Source organism: Austrofundulus limnaeus, unplaced genomic scaffold (assembly GCF_001266775.1).
Source record: "Austrofundulus limnaeus strain Quisiro unplaced genomic scaffold, Austrofundulus_limnaeus-1.0 Scaffold15, whole genome shotgun sequence".
Classification (NCBI taxonomy): Eukaryota; Metazoa; Chordata; class Actinopteri; order Cyprinodontiformes; family Rivulidae; genus Austrofundulus; species Austrofundulus limnaeus.
Window position 1 is genome coordinate 4,209,484 of NW_013952417.1, and position 16,817 is coordinate 4,226,300.

At 39.8% G+C, this 16,817-nt stretch overlaps 1 long non-coding RNA gene across 1 annotated transcript in view; it reads right to left on the reverse strand.

The window, feature by feature from the left end:
- Window positions 1–13,935, reverse strand: part of LOC106513912 (uncharacterized) — a 29,065-nt gene extending 15,130 nt beyond the window's left edge. The window contains exon 1 of the long non-coding RNA XR_001309841.1: window positions 13,856–13,935. This is a non-coding gene — a long non-coding RNA (uncharacterized LOC106513912). The remainder of the gene's footprint in view (window positions 1–13,855) is intronic.
- Window positions 13,936–16,817: the final 2,882 nt, after the last annotated feature.

The window sequence follows — 16,817 nt, forward strand, 5'->3', positions numbered from 1 at the left end:
TTTTCATGAATGGCTAAAGGGCAATTCCATAACCTTTAGGATGAAACGTTCAAATGAGAATTTACTGCTAATTAAAAAAATAAATCTATTAAAAGGAAAATGATTGAATTTAAAGGCCTTAATGACCCAATAAGTAGGTAAAAGTATAAGTCTGCAACCTGTTTTAAAGGTTAAATGAATGAATGTTTTTCAAACTCTTGATGCCACTTTGCTCAGAAAACACTTGAGCAATAATATAACTCTACTTTGGAGGTATTTGTTTTGGCGTTCCACTGGTGCTTAATACAGGTATCACACCTGATTCATGACTGGTTTCTCTGTCTAAAAGGAACTACTTGCTGTTTTTGGCTGAACACTAAGTTCTCTTTGCTATCTCACCTTTTTTTTCACTCACCAGTGTGCATTTAAACGTTGCACACGAAAAGCTAACAATCTTGTAAAAAATGCTATTTATGGATTTTCTATTCATGCCATTTTGGATTTGGTTGACATAATTGCATAAACAGGGATGCCTAAAACCAACCAATCAGAGCTTAGCCTCAAAGAAAAAATAAATAAATAAAAAGCACAGAAATCAGTTTAAACATGTGCGCATCTTTGGATTTCTTCAGGATCAGCCACACACAGATGCAAATCGCACACATGAGCTCGTAAATGCCTTTTATGAGTTTGCTGTCTGTCTCAGGCAGGACAGGCAGGAAAACCAGAGTCTTCTTGGTGCTCGTTGACACACAAAGCATATTTGTGAGCATCAGTGCCTTCTCTGTGTGCTCGCTGATCCTTAACCAAGTGAACTTGAYGTCTTTGGTTTTTATGAGTTCAATGGAGTCAGCTTCTGGGGGAACATTTCTTCTCTGGCTACTCTGCTACACATCTTTGTGTCATCTCCCTTACATCTCCTGCCAAAAAGTCTCTGCTGCTCAGCAAAGGGGGAAAAAAACTGGGAGAGAACGGGAGAAATATAGCATGGTGCATTTTGTTTTGATTCTAATGATGTTGCAGACCAAACTGGCTTGAGTGAAAAAAGAAAAAGGTTTATCAGACAGCGAGTTCCTTCTGTATGTAAGTCTTTAGTGTCAAGAAGATGAATGGTTTCATCATGCTCTTTTACTGTGTCTGTGTGTAGTTTTACAGTGTGTGAAAAACAAGCATACTCTACGTTTAGACAAAGCGCCTCTTCAGTATGTTTGATAAGATGGCACTGGTTTAGAAAATTGATGGGTTGTAAGAAGGGTTAAAACCGGATGTTGATGCTGGAGCTGAGGTTGTCCAGATCTGGAACATTTCCCTTCTTTTTTTTTTTTTTTTTGGTGTGTGATGGTTAGTTGGGAATCGGTGCAGCAACTCTGGCTCACTGGAGGTGATAAAGTGGAGGCTTAGACCAGAAGAAGAACACATTGCTGATACTGGGATGAAGCCAGTTGGAAGCATGTTTCTAATGCCTCTGCACTGACCACAGCAGGGATCAGTATAACGTTTGTCTTAAACTGTGAGGACTAACCACAGTAGGCTGATTTTATTGGAGACCTAAGTGGCGTCCTGAGTTAAGAAAAACAGGGAGTTTTGTTCAACCTTTAAAAGCAGCACATCAGAGCGCTTTTGATAAATCATCAGAGCTGCAGTAAGAATTCACAAAGTCGGCGTCTAGTCAAACCTCCAACTGGATCACTGAAAAAAACATTTGAGAAAGTTTGAGGAAGGAACAAACTAAAATCTGTGGTATGCAGTTGTACAAAGAGATATACCATAGCACTTAAACATACACACACCACCACACATATGTGCTCACATGGGGATTTAGACATTGCAAACTTCATTAGCAGGAGCCCCTTATTTGGTGCCTCAACTTTAGATAGAGCATCTATTTAAATTAGGCTAAGAGGATCCAGGTCAGACCCATAGAAACATTACATTATACATAGTAATATACATTAATGGTACACTCCAACCATTTTAGCCGGAGTGACACCTTGTTCCCACTTAAGTCATTGAGATGCAATCATAAACCTTGGCCTGAGAGCAGGACTTATTCCAGAGCTATGAGACAATGGAGCTGAAGTACTCCTTTGGATAAAAATGATTTAGTGTGCAGTAATTCAAACTCAAAGACCTGCTTTCATCATAAAGTTGACTTATTTATACCTAATCACGTGAGTTCAGTGATTCCAGTTAACATATTTATAGGTAGCAAGACCTTTTACACAATGTCCTTTCCAGGGATGTACTGCCAGCCTAAAATGGTAATGCACTAAAAATGTAATGTTTAATGTTAAAAGCTTTGATTCAGACCAGACTGACTGAAAAACCTCATGTTCTACAGTGGACCAGAAAATTCGTAGTTCTTTCATCTTTGTTGTAAATTTTTTCTTTATTTTGTGAAATGTGTGTTCTTCTGTTTTGCCATTGTCTTTTGAATGTTTAATTACTGTCTATCTTCAGACGTTTTTATAAAATGTAATTTGGTTGTCGGCTTTGTAAAACTTWTGCAATTTTTTTAAACACTGCCCCTGCTTAGTCGGCAACTCATCTGAGGGAAGCTGCTGGTAACGACGCAGGAGAAGTCAGGTCTGCAGAAACCTCACCTGTCCTGGACTCTCCTCATCTTAAGGGTCCTACAGACTCCATCTGATGCAGCAAAATCTGCTATCACTGACATAGCTGCGTGAAAAAAGTGGTGTCATTTTATTCACAGAGCAGCTTTCGAAAACAAGGCCCAGGCTAAAAATTTCTCCCATTGTGTGATTGGCCAGAAATGTGTGGGTGTTAATAATAATACTGGTGGAATTTCCTCTTCCAGAAGCCGACTGTTGTGCAACCAAACAAGGATAGTTTTGAGTAGCAGTTGACCGGGGCAGTCAGAAAGTTCATCCATCTGTTGGACTCTTCCAGACACTTTTAAAGGCAGTCAAATGGCCAAACTCTCRTGGATGGAGTAAGTACAGACATTGTAATTGGAGGAACCTGTCTGCTGAAAAGCATGGTGCTCTGTCAGTAGCTGCYTTTCCATTGCAAATGTATGCAAAACTTTGRTGATATTCTGTTATGGTGCGTTCACACCAAACGCGATTTCAGCYTCAGGAGCAGCAGGTTTACATACAAAGTCTATGGTGGACGCGCTTCAAGCAGCMTCGGGAAGTTCTGCGGCGCCTCAAGCGCGATTAGAGCAGCGCGATTTGAACGATTTGAATGATCTGAGCGTTCAACGCACTGAGGCACAAATCGCTGAAGTTAGAAAATCTGAACTTTTGCAGCTCGAAGCGCCACATCAACCAATCAGAGAGACTCCACTGTGTGACGTAGTGACATATTTCCCGACGGGACAGTTTACTGAATGATGTCCACTAACCTGAAACAGATGGAGAGGAGCTCTTTAGCTGAAATCGAGTGCCTGCAGTCGGTGTCCTGACAGGATATATCTGCACCAATGTGTGGCAGCGACTCATCAGACTGGAAAAATAGTCCTGAAAGCGAGCTGTGAGCCTCTACTCTGAATTATCTGGTGAATTAATTATGAATTAATTATCTGATGAACGTGACATGCTCTTGCTCTGTAAATAAAGCAAAGCCACTTCCTCGTCRGACATTAAACAGAGCCCGACAAAGGAGGGAGGGGCGGGGAGTCTCTTCCCGTGCAGCGCTTCGAGCTGACCTGCGTCTGACCTCAAAGTGCACGAGCGACCAACTTCAGCGTTGGCTGCGATTTTGAAGCTGAAATCGCGTTCGGTGTGAACGCAGCATTAATGTGGGAAAAAAACCACAGTTTTGCAATTGCGGTGTTTCCATTGTGTATGAAATGCTATTAAAATCCCATGTGAATATGTTTATTCTCGCGAAAAGCCATTACAAACATGGTGGAAATGGATGTAAACACTTACATGAGAGATATTCGTATTGCTAACACGGCATTAGTGATTATCATCAGCCATTAGAGGAGGTGTCAGCATCTTATCAAGGCTTTCGAACGACAAGCCCCTTATACGTGGGAACGGCTACGTATGCTGCGTTTTTGGGAAATTGTAGTCGTGATTTTACTACTTTCTTTTACTACTTCTGTGATTTTACTACTTCTACTTCCTGTTGTCTTCTTCTTCGTCATTGTTTTCACCAGTAGAAACAGCCGGTTGTTGATCACCTGACTCCCGTGACACAAAAAACTGTTTACTTGCAGTTTTGCGAAATACACCAATTTAGATATGGTCGAAAAATTACCTTATCCTAGCACAAAAATATTTTGTCGAAAAACATAGGTTTTTTTCAAAAGACGTGTTTCCATTAAGCAAATAATTTTTTTAAATTCTAATTTGTGCATTTTTATGGTCAGTGGAAATGCAGCTGGTGACAGATTTGCATACATCGTATACTGTATATAAACTCTTCAGATGCTTACCTTATCTTAATCCTCAGAAATCAGTCATTTTCAATAAATAAATAAATAAATAAATAAATCCATTGTATTAATATGTAATACAATTGGTGGTAGGGGGTGTAGTTGGAGTGGACAAAAGGACTGTCGGCTGGGAGGAAAGAAAGAACGTGGAAAGGAGATAACAGTGTCTGCAGCACAGAGGAGCAGGAGGTCCTCATTTGAAGGAAAGATTTTGAGAAGACTGTCCTTTACATTTTTATATTATCATTTTTTTATTTAGAAATTTATTCATTTCATTTAATGAAATGTTGTTTATGGATGGACGATCTGTATAACTTGACATGTTATAGATTTGTGGCTGAATGGCGAATTTTGTAGTTGAGACTGAAGGAAAATAAAAACCAGTGTAGTGACACGTTCAGCAGAGGGAGGGGTTTCCCAGGAGCTCTGCTCCGTGTGTCTCATGGGCGATGAAAGGTGTGTGCGAAAACATATGCCTGGCAGCTATGAGTCAACTGTTCAGCTTCAGATCATGTATGGGGTCTTTACTCATTGTACCTCCRCTGAAACTTTGAATTCTCTGTTTCCTGAACCTGGAAAATACCAAATAACCATAAGAACAATTACACCATCTACAAACAACGCTAGTCTTCAGCCTGTGCCTCTATACTCCTGTCATCATTCCATATTCATAGATAAACTGTTTCCTGTTTCTCCAAAATAAAAACATTAATAAATCTTACTCGTTGTTGGGGTTGGAAGTTCCTGGACTTATTTTTATCAAGTGATGTTTGATTGAAGATAAGAACATTTACAGTAAATGGTACTTTGCACTAAAAAGAAAGAAAAAAATATTTTAAATATTATTTGGCTTACTGTGCTGTATTTTAGAAAAAATTGCAGTTTTCACATTTATTCTCTTTTTTGAAGTCCTAATTGGGTCTTTTCCTTCTGTAAAACATAACCAAAAACGTAATTTTGAAAACCCTGTGTTTCGTTTTCTTTCTTTTTGGGCCTGTTTTTCAAGATATTCATTCTTTGCATTTTTGTTTTAAATATATAGCAGCCAAGACAAACAGGAACTCTGGGATTATCTGGTCATTTTTATCAATACCGTCTTCCCATCCCTTCCCCGAATGATGTCTGGCTTTGGAAATGTTCCATTAAACAGTTGAGTCTCCACTGGGGCTTAAGATGGAATTATAGCTCAAATTACAGACTCTGCGGCTCATTTACACTCCGAATACGTGGTCTTCAAAACAAAAGTTGCATGTGGACATGTCCAGTGATATGATAATAGCATGAAATGAGAAACACATTTCAAGAGAGAAACTCTTCCCGGCGCCGTGCGGAGGCTTTCATGTGTAACGTTTGATGTTGCAACACACAGAGGATTTGAAAGACCAAAGCGCAGGCAAGAGGAAAGATGTTTTGTGCATATATCTGAACAGTTGGTGAATGGCAACAGGATGAATATAATGATCTCAGGCAGAAAAGTACGAAATTGCCGTCATTACATCGCACTATTAGCATTTTTATGGGGCTGGATTAAGGAAAGAAAAATATAACAAATGTCAAATGAAAGGAATTTGGATTATTGGGTATTTATTAATGGTGATTATAATATATACTTGTGTTGCTGATTTATTTCCTCTGTATAAACAGTTGTTCACAGCATTATTTACTCTGCAAAAATACCTCCTTTGATCCAGTGCTTTGTCAAGAAATTGTTGCATATTTATTCCTGAAATGAGAAGAAACATTGTCCAGCTGAGTTTCAAATCTATGGAACTTGATTAAACAATGTTGTCAAAAATGACTCATACTAATCATCACTGCTACATTTTAACCACTGTTTTAAAGCATGACGAATATTAACAAAAACACATATTCACACAAAACTCTGCTAATTCTGAAGTTGTAACATGTTGGACCTGCCTGCTGGCAGTCTCGGTGGTTTGCTGAAACTATAACGTCATGCTGGCATTGTTGTTTTCTGCTTCTGTCTGCAGCAAACCACGTTGTTACATTTCTTTTACTCATTTACTCGTTTACACCCAGTGCTGCTGATCTTATGAACGTCTGATGTGGAAATGAAGGAGAACTTTGTGATTATGTTTGATATAATCTGATATTCATCAGTTTGCAGTAAGAAAATCAAAACAAAAAATCTGAAATAGTTAAACATGATTTCATGTAAGCAAACTTTACCCCTACACGGTTAGTGTTAGTAATATGTCTAATTTCTGACAAAAGTAATAAAGGTCATAAAATGTATTTGAGTTGCGTAAATACAGGATGTCAGTCTTGTACTGCATGTGAATGATTACGTTATGTAGGAAAAAAATTAAAAAGACCCTGAAATAAGAAAAAAAAAGGAGAAATATGACAAAATCCAAACACCACTTCACAAAAAACACAATAAAACAGGAGACATATCTCGTGCGCTTAGGTTTCTTTCTAAAGGTTAACCTGTCAACTTTATTTGTGAACCTCTGATAGCAAAACAAAACACAGTCATCTCTGGGTGTACACGGTGCTCTGAGTGAGAGCCCAGTACATTAGCTTAGATGRGACTTTCAATCATGGTGGCGAGCCTCAGCCCAGTGGACTCCACTCAACTCAGCTCTGGCTCATTAATCAAACCAACTGTCTCGGTTTGGCTGCAGTTTTCTGAATTCCCCACAGAGTGATGCACTGTTTGTTTTAACCCTCTGCAGTCAAACCATGCTGCTCTTGTTAGATCTCTGTTCCCATTGTTTATGTCTAACTCCATTTACTATACAACTACATACAAATTAGGTCTGGAAAAGCAAATTTGCTGTTGTTGGTTTTTTTGTCACTGTACAAGTTATCCATATCTCAATAACTTCATAAACCCCATTGATACTTTACACAAACATAATGCAGGATAAACATTGGTGAGATGGTGTTTTTTCTGTTGGAAAAAACACTGTAATATTTTTGTGCAGCAGTATGACCACATTTCCTGAATTTTATAAAATGCCTTAACATGTACAAAAACTGAAACATTGTTAAATTAAGTTGTATTACCATTGAACTGCATTAAACAAAAATCTCTTGCAGAGTTGCTAAGGGGGTCATGGGCATTTGCCTCTCCAGTCTACGTGTTCCTTGAGGTACTTTGTGCCAAAATCAGTTTGACAAAATCAAACATTCTTGGTGCACTTTGGACTCCAACGTGGTCCCTTGTCAGACTCAGTTGTAAAGAGGTGGGTGTCTGTTCCCAAACAAGACCTTCAGTGGGCACTGGGGACTGTTTGCAGTTAAGTGTAAAGCGGCTGGAATGGAAGTCTCCTGTAAATCTACATGGTTCTAGACTGGAAAAGGGTGGAATGCTCCTCTGGGTTATTGGGGAGGAGTCTTTGACCTCAAGTGAAGGAGTTTATCTGGGCACCTTGTTCYTGAATGACGGTAGGATGGAGCAGGATGGATCGATCTTACTCCTCTGTCTACGTTCCAACCCTCACCTGTAGTCATGAGGCATGTATCATGACCGGAAAACAAGATCCTGGATACAAGCGGCTGAAATGATCTTCCTTTATAGGGTGGCCAGGCTCAGCCTTAAAGATAGGGCGAGGAGCTTTGTCATCCGTAGGGGGAGCTCAGAGTAGAGCTGTAGTTTCCACTGCAGTCTGCATAAATCAGATCCATATTCTTGCCCTATTTTTATTTAATAATTGTTTTAACTCAGGGGCCGCAGAGCATCATGTTTGACTGATGCTGCTCTGCCTACCTCTCTCTCTCTCCTTCCAGTAAAAGACACAGACAGAAATAAGTATGTAATATTGCAAACTGCCGCCACTAAATTAACCTGGTAAAAACCAGACCCTTGTCCTTCACGTTGCTTCATACGAGGGTCTGGACTCTCTGCTATAGAGAAGTGATTCTTGCTGGAGGCGTGGCCTCTGCTGAAGTTTAAAATGATTGGATCAGTTGGCCACAACGTATGTCACTGTGAAAGAGGCTAAGCTAAGAAGTTAACCGGAAATCGTGTGCGCTGTAAACAACCCTACTGAGAGGTGATAATGTAAGTACCTAGCCGAACGAGACGACTGTAAATGAGAGCTGCTGCTTTGTSAGACAAATTTATTTTAATTTGGAAGCCTTATCAACACAGACTGGCTTCATTCTCTTCCTCCACTGCCATTGATAAACTAACTAGCAGACACTGTGCAGAACATCAATGTCGTTCAAAATTCCACCTTCTGTTTGCTGATTGGCCCAGGTAAAATAAACTACAAGCTGACACTGCACAGAAAATCAACGTTCTGTTCTCTGATTGGTCCGGATGAAATGCTGCTGAAGAAATTCTTGTCTATGGGAGAAATCCCAGATGGAGCAGTGAAGGGAAATGAGAACTGAACGGAACTGTGTAGGAAGGCAAGGGTCAGGCTACCACTAAATAGCTTGTCGATTTTTTTATTTTCTTTCTTTGACTTTCCTTAATGTGACGAGTCAAAAGTGGGACAAATGTGTGCGCATGCTTTGGGCCTGTTGAAAAGATGCGCATCGCGCTGGTGTGGCTGTTGGTCAGGACAAGGTGATGTTTTTGTGTGCCATGCGCATCGTGCCTATATGACCTGTATTTGTGTGGGTCTGGTAGATGGGTTGTGTGTACCCTCCAATAAAATCCTGCAGGTGGCCCTGCATGGATGGTTCCCTCTAGAYGTGTTCCAGGCACATRTCACTGGTAGGAGGCCCTGGGGAAGACCCAGGACTCACTGGATATGTATCCATATTAGCCTGTGAACACCTCGTGGTTCCCAGGATTAGTGGAAAGTGTCATTTGGGAGGAGGATGTTTGGGTTTCTCTCCTGGACCTGTTGCCTCCATGACCCAACGATGGGTAAGCGGTAGAAGATTGAGATCAACAAAAAACATCCTGCTTGCACCTCCTTGCACAAGGCAAACAATGTTTAAGTGAAATTAAAGTATTCAGTATTTTCAAAGTTATGAATAAATTGTCCTCAATGAATTCATAAAATTAAATATGTGGTTATTTCATAAACCATTGTGGGACCACGTAAATAACTGAACTCGTGGTCAATGTCAGAACTGTAACCTGAATTTGTGTAAGGCTGAAAGTTCTTGCTGCTGTAGAGAATGCCTTGTTTGAACGGTTCAACTCTTTGAAAAGAAGTTTCAAATCGCTTCTAAATGTACTCTGTAGCAGCAACACAGATTCACAAAATCAAATCTCACTGCACAAATTATACATACATCCCAAATAGTTGAACGTAACCATGTATCTGCATGTCTACAGAATCAGCTTGTAATGCTCACTGCGTGTTATTGACTTTGCTGTTGGGTTTTGAGTGTCGGAGCTCAGTCAGATTAGAGCTGTACTTCATCTTCTATGAGGCCAGGTGGAGACTGGGGCCTGTCATCACAGCGTTATTGATGGGAAGCACTCGAGCTATACACCCAGAGCCACACTAATCATTACTTCACACAGTAACAATGTTAAAACTTTATTTTTTATTCTGACCTAATCTAAAACAATATTATCTGTCTCTCAGTGAAAGGGTCTCCACAAAGTTAAGTGTTTAGTGACACACAACAGCACATACATTTGATTGAAAGCTTGAAATGAAAGAACAGATGAAGTTGGTATATTTTCTTTGTTCCGTTTCTTACAGTAGATTACAGTGTTAATTGTGACACGTTCAGAATCAGCTGAAGAAGCATAAAATTGCTTTTGCCAGCCTTTCCTTTGTGGACTGTTTATGTATCTATGTAAGTGTGTGTATATGTGTGTGTGTGTGTGTGTGTGTGTCTGTACTCTGTCAAAAGGATCATGTTGTTTAATGGGTTTCTGTTCTTTGTGTATGTGTTTGTGTGCTTTACATTTCAATCATACAAGCAGTGCTGTTAAATGTGCTCTTTTTGACCTGCTCTGCGTGTTTGTGTGTATTTTGTCTAAAAAAAAGTCATGCTGCTTGACATGTTCCAGCTGTGTGTGCCTGTATGGATCTCTGTTTATATCTTGTGTGTGCGTGTGTGTATGTGTGTGTGGTAGTGTAGCCTGCTGCAGACCCTGTCGACAGCTCAACTGCTCCCTGTCAGCCGTGAGAATAGCTCTATGTGTGAGTGAAAAGTAGCTAATKGAACAATGCCCAAAGCGCAGAAAGAAGTCTGCTGCTCGCATGTGTGTGTGTGTCTGTCTGTGTGTATCGGTGTTTATGTGACTTGTCAGCCAGGTTATCATCATGCAGACAGGGTTTTAAAAAGCCTTCCTCCTCCTTCGCCTTTTTTTTCTACAAACCACTAATTGCCGACGCTTGAAATATGTCGTTAAAAGCAATAACTTACCTCTGATTTGTATCAATACAAAGTCATCAATCTCACCTAATCATCTCYCTCTGTGGCATTCCTGTCTCTTCACATTTATTCCTTTTCATTAGCGCCTTTTCGGCTTGCATTTCTTCTCTCTTCTTTCACGTTCACGGGCTCGCCCTCCTCCCTTCACTTCTCGAATTCAGCCGAGCGCACATCCACCCTGACACATGAACTCAGCGCTTGAGGTTGGAGGGAGCGGACCAGCCAAGTGTCACAGAACCCGCACATTGATCTTGAAAATAAACAAAGGCGAAGAGTAGAAACGTGGGGGCAAAGAAACAAAGATTTGCGAGAAGAATAAATGATAGACAAGAGGCTTGAAATGTCAGATTACTTTACCAAAACAACGTCACATTCTTCAGCCCCCCGTCCTGACCTCAGTGCTGAATGTAGATTTTATCAATCAAATTCAATTCAAAGCTTTCATTCTTGGGGTAGCTGGGTCAAGTTTCTTTTCTCCTCCGGGGCATTTTTTTTAGGTTGTGCTGGAGTCTAAAAGAAACCACTGCACAAATCTGTCCATTACATTTTTAAATTTTATTTTATTTTAATACATGTGTTTGAGCCATGTGTCTGTTCAAACACACAAAATAATAAACACTGTGGTATTACGGACACRTGGCTCAGGACAGACTATGACTAAGATTTCCCTTTGAAACTTTTATGTGCAACAAAGACCAGACAGCTGGAATGAATTCACAAAGAATAGTGCAATTGACAAAATAAACTCTGGGTTAACAATACAGATGAAACTGCAACACCGCCATCACCGACTGAGGCTGAGCTTAGCTTTCTCTGGTCAATGTAAACTCACAGAAGCTTGGAAGTGTGGCCACACACAAACAGTGCCTCTTCTCATTCTCAACCACTCGTTCAGCTTGGGATCTTTTATGCAAAGCAAACTTTAAAGCCATAAATGTACCAAACATGTGGTCTTAAAGCACCTTGGATAATAAGCTAATCTTCAAAAGACCCGATTAGAGCAAACAACCATCCATAAAAGATATCTGAGTCCAAATTTGGACTTTTTTCTCCTCTTRATTACAAGCTCATCTGATCCTTGGAGCTAGATTTCATGTCTGGTTCCTGCACCTCTAAAGCCCTGATGCTTTGATTTCATGATATTGCAACGCATGCTTTTGTACCGTGCTCTCTGCAAAACACCTTATATGTCTGTGACAGCCTCTGCTGAACCCGAATGAAACCAAACTACAAACAGGATGTAGACGCTGACTCACAAAAGCACCACGGAGCAATAATGCATTTCCATAATATTATGGTATCAGAGGACACTATTGTCCAGAGCTGAGATTTGTAGGAGCACCACTATGGTTCCTGAAATGACACGAGGAAAAACATTATTATTCCTCCACATCTTATTCTTTTACCATTCAAATAGCTAAAAGGTAGATCTGCTTAACAGCAGGAGGAGCCTTTTCTCTCCACCACCTCTTTTGCTTTGGCTTTCATGGGGTAAATGGGCCAGAAAAAGAAAGAAGATAGCAGGAGGCCTGCAGATATGGATAATGCAATTACTCACAATGCGATGATCAGTGGGAGAGAGCTTAATGCATCACAGGGTGACTTTGCCAGCTCGGCCTTTGATGTAAGAGCATCATAGGCTCTACAAAACAAACATGGGGCATGTCTTTCTCTGAAAGGAGTCGTAAATATGAAAAGAGTAAAATAATAAATGTTATGACGTGAAATGTTGTTTTACCAAAATCTGAAGACAGAAGCCATTTKCACAATGACTCTTCAGCACTGGTTCAAACAACGCTAGCAGCCATTATTTKTAAATTTAGAGTCATCAACTTGTGCTCAAAGAGAAAACCCTTACAGGAAGTCTATTAGTAACAGGCTTGAGCAAGTTTTCCTCCTATAAAATCTCTTAATGGGAAAACACAGAAACATGCAACAGTTTGGGCGTCCCAGTCAAAAAGCACAAAGAAGTGTTTTTCTTTTTAAGAGTTTTTGCAAATCAAAAAAAGCTTTTATATTTGTTGATTTATGTAGTTTTATAATTATCTCCAGAAGTTTTATTTTTTATATATCTTCATTTATATTTATGAGGCCAAAGACTTGAACATATTTATTACTTCTGTGATGTCTTTATAAATCTCTGTAGACACCACCCTCTTCTTGTTTTCGCAAGTGTTTGCCTCCTGTCTAATTCAGACCATCCCTCTTTTAAAAAAAATTGCAAAAACAATGCCTACAAATGAAACCCAAAAGATTGATAATTGGACTCCATGCAAKGCTATTCTTTTTAGACTCCAGTCTACAGAACTTGTTCCAGCTCACATCAGACTTGTTCAAATGTTTGTTTTCTACGTTTTTGATGATAATTCAGGGAAGCTTTTCTCCTGACTTCTCAGTGAAGGTCATATTTGTGCAGGTGCAGCTAAGACCACCGCTTCAGATTCTGGTAATTTTTTTTCTGAGGGTGTTTTATTATCAAGCTGGGACTTGGATTGCCCTTTTGGCAGTCAATCCAGTCGCTAACAAGACTGTTTTAGTAACTTTACCTCTGCCATTCCTGACTGTCTCCTTGAAACATAAAATGACGACAAAGCTAATTTTGTTGACTTTGGCTGAGAAGGGAAATTATTTATGAGAACTTGAACCTTTTCCTATCCCCCAACCCAGAGCTCCGACAAGTACCTAATGCCTAACACAAAATGTGTCGAAAAATATGCAGTGTGCTTTATAATAGCCCGATACTTCTCTGTGTACTATTATTCTTTGCAGTCTTGAACAAAAAGCTAAACAAGTGAAAATTTTTGAAATTTGATGAAATGAAACAGAATGTCTCCCTAAATACAGACCATCATCTTTTAGTAAACTGACACATTAAAAAAGAGTAATTTTAGTAATTACTAGGGCTGGGCAATACTAGGAATTTTGATGCTGATGTGATACCAAGTAAACAGACCGAGTATTGCTAATACTGATCCTGGAACTGATACTTGTTATGTTGTCATGTTCATTGAATAATTATGTGATATTGCCTTTAGTTAGTTGATGATAAAACACATGACAAAGATTTTAGGCAAGTAATTTTTTGTACTAAATAACTACAATAAAAACCAACAAAAATACAAAGGCAAGGAGGAAAACACTTACCTGTATCTTTGTTTTAAACTAAACTTTAAGCTAAACTGAAGCAGCACAGCATGCACAGTTGATCTGCACATGGATTCTGCTCTTTCCTGTTTATTACCCAATAGGAGAGGAGCTGACCCAAGAAGGGCCGCCCACCTTTATTCGCATATTGACGCAGAAATGCATAAGGTAATGTAAATACAGGAGACAGAGATGTAAAAGTAACAAGTAAAAAAACTTGTGGGAACAATTATTGAAAAAATTAAATATAAACATTTAAGAAACACAAATGCACGTACAAGTAAAAGAAAAAATATATATTTAAAAACAGAAAAATTATTTTTGTTTTCTTTTCTAAAATATATAATTTATTGAAACTAAGATAAAAAATGAATATGAAGTTTAATTAAATTATAAAAAATGAGAAAGTTTTCCTTTTTTAATTTAATTGGTGCATTTTAAGTGTATTTTTTATTTATTTATACATTTCTATGTTTATTTCTAACTATGTCAGTTTTGGTCCTCCATGACTAACTCCAAACAATTTGAAGACTCTGCACTACAGACTTTATTTCTTTTTATTAGTAAAAATAAAGTCAGTAGTGAAAATAAAGTGTGATCAAGCTGATATAAATCRGATCTGATCCTGATCTTGGTGTCAATAGCATTGATAGATTYATATGCCCACCTCTAGGTTTATTTTTGTCTTTACTAGAAACACGTGAAGATATTTAAGTAAAAATTGGATTCAAGACTTTTAAACAAACAACSCTGTCAATGACCCCATGCCCGTTCATCTCCTCTCATCTTTGTCCTCCTGCTTTACTCGTTCTGTAGGATGAAGATAGACAGCATGTGACGACGAGCAACAGCAGACTTGTTTTCACTTCCTTTATCTGTCTTGTCTTTAATTTATGACACCAAACACAAGTGTCCATCTTCTTATCCACCCTTCTTTGCATTTCTTTTGCTCATTACCCCACTCTTTTCCCATGACAGCCGGAAAGAGAAACCACAATAACATTTCACCAGAGACTCCATCAATATTATTCCTTGACATCTTCAAAGCAGGACAGAGGATATTGGAGCCTGGGTAAGAGACGGGTGGAGGAAGAGGAGGGTGCATGCCGTCTGTGTGTGTGTTAAACATGGAGCAGAGGTAATAAAACGAAGAAAATGATGCCTTTGCCTGTCTGACAAKCAGACTCTAAAATATGAAGAAGACACTTTTTCATTGCTCAATAACTTTTTGTTGTATTTTCTTTCTGATTTCCACTCATTTCTCATAGTCCTTTTTTATTTTATCCCACCACCAGGGGTCCCTGTGTACAAAACAAACACACTCTGAATGCTGGCCACACTCAATATGCTTCAGGATTTGTGATTTATTGGACTTGAGGACCATGAGTTTTAAACATCAAATGAAAATCAGTGACTCTAAAGGCAAGAGGTTTCTGCATAAARATGCAGCCACAAAGACACGCAGACTCAAGATCCTCAGAGTTGTTGAGACTTTCTCTTTATCTGCTCATAGAGAATGCATCAGGCAGTGCTGGAAAGCATATTAAACACTACTTTGTTCAACATTTCTAAAACGTATARGTTTCGAGTGGAGAAAGCTCTCTTCCTGTCCAGATGTGCACCCTGAGCATTTGTGCGATCTGCTAACAGAACATTAAAGTTTTCTTTCGTCCYTGGCTATATGTGCACCATGCTGTAAGCACTGGCCACGGTCCAGGAATCTCCTGCAGCCAGCCGCTCATAAGCCCCCTTCCACCCGGCCAAGAATGTGGAAAGGCTCCTTCAAAGAGAAGCCTTCTGTGAGGTGTGGTTAAAAGCAGGTATCCAAGACCGCAGGTGGCCACATGAGAGCGGYCAAAGCAGCAATGACTGAAATCCCACACCTGTCTGAGCGAGAGCTGCGAAGTGGGAGAAAAAAGACCAGTGAAGATATAATGATTAGATCGGATCGTGCTTAAATGTTTGGAAGACCCGAGGCTGCATTCCAAATGAGACGATGATGAATTTTCTGCTTCTCAGATATGGATGAATGGTGGTGAAGTCGTTCAAGTCGAAAGRCTAATGGAACTTGGTTAAAAGACKTATTGATCAAAGTAACTCAGCCCTGACAACCAATCATCTGAGTTAAAACAGCAGTGTGAGGGAGCAGAGGGACCGTCAGCTGCTCCCAGAGCTGCCCGGCAGCAGGAGGGAACCCTGAGGGCTGAGAAGAGGAGGGCAGAACATGCCCAAGGACAAAGAYGTGTTTGTCTGAGGTCTGTCTGCCGCCAACCTGCGAGGGGGGTGGGGGGTCCTCCCATGATAAATATCCACTACTTGACTCTGTCACAGAGTCTGCCACTTAGACAATAACCGAGGTCACAGCAGAGCATAGAGCGTTGACATGGTGGCCTGCTCAGTCACTTTCACTCAGCGCTGCGTGTTTCTGCTCCACATGGCGACTAACAGAGCTTCAGAAAAAAAAGCAGAGCGTAAATAAAATGTTTCTCACAGTTGTCTTTAGTTGAACCTGTTTATTTGGGACTATTAATCATACATGTAAGGACACATTTGCCTCATGGAGACCGTTAATAGAAACTCTTGTCCATCAGCAAGTCTTCAGGGAGGAAACACATTGCATTTGAAGRATTGTTCATTAACATCTTTAGAAGGATTCTGCTGAATAAACACACAGACCTCTATGTTGGGTTTCCAGTTCTGCCTCAAACACATGCAGTCTTATTGTTTGCATCATAACCAGTTTTATACAAAAATGAAGAAAAAAAAATCAATCAGCCGGTCGAGGCAGATGGCCGACTGACCTGAGCCTGATTRTGCTGGAGGTTAGAAGGAAGTTTTTCCTTTCTACTGCTGCCGGTGGGCTGCTCAAGATGGGAGACTGTGATGAAGTGATTCAACACAATCTGCTGGCTTCCTTAGGATGGGTTAGTAATTATTCATTCTGTCTGTGTGTGTGTGTGTG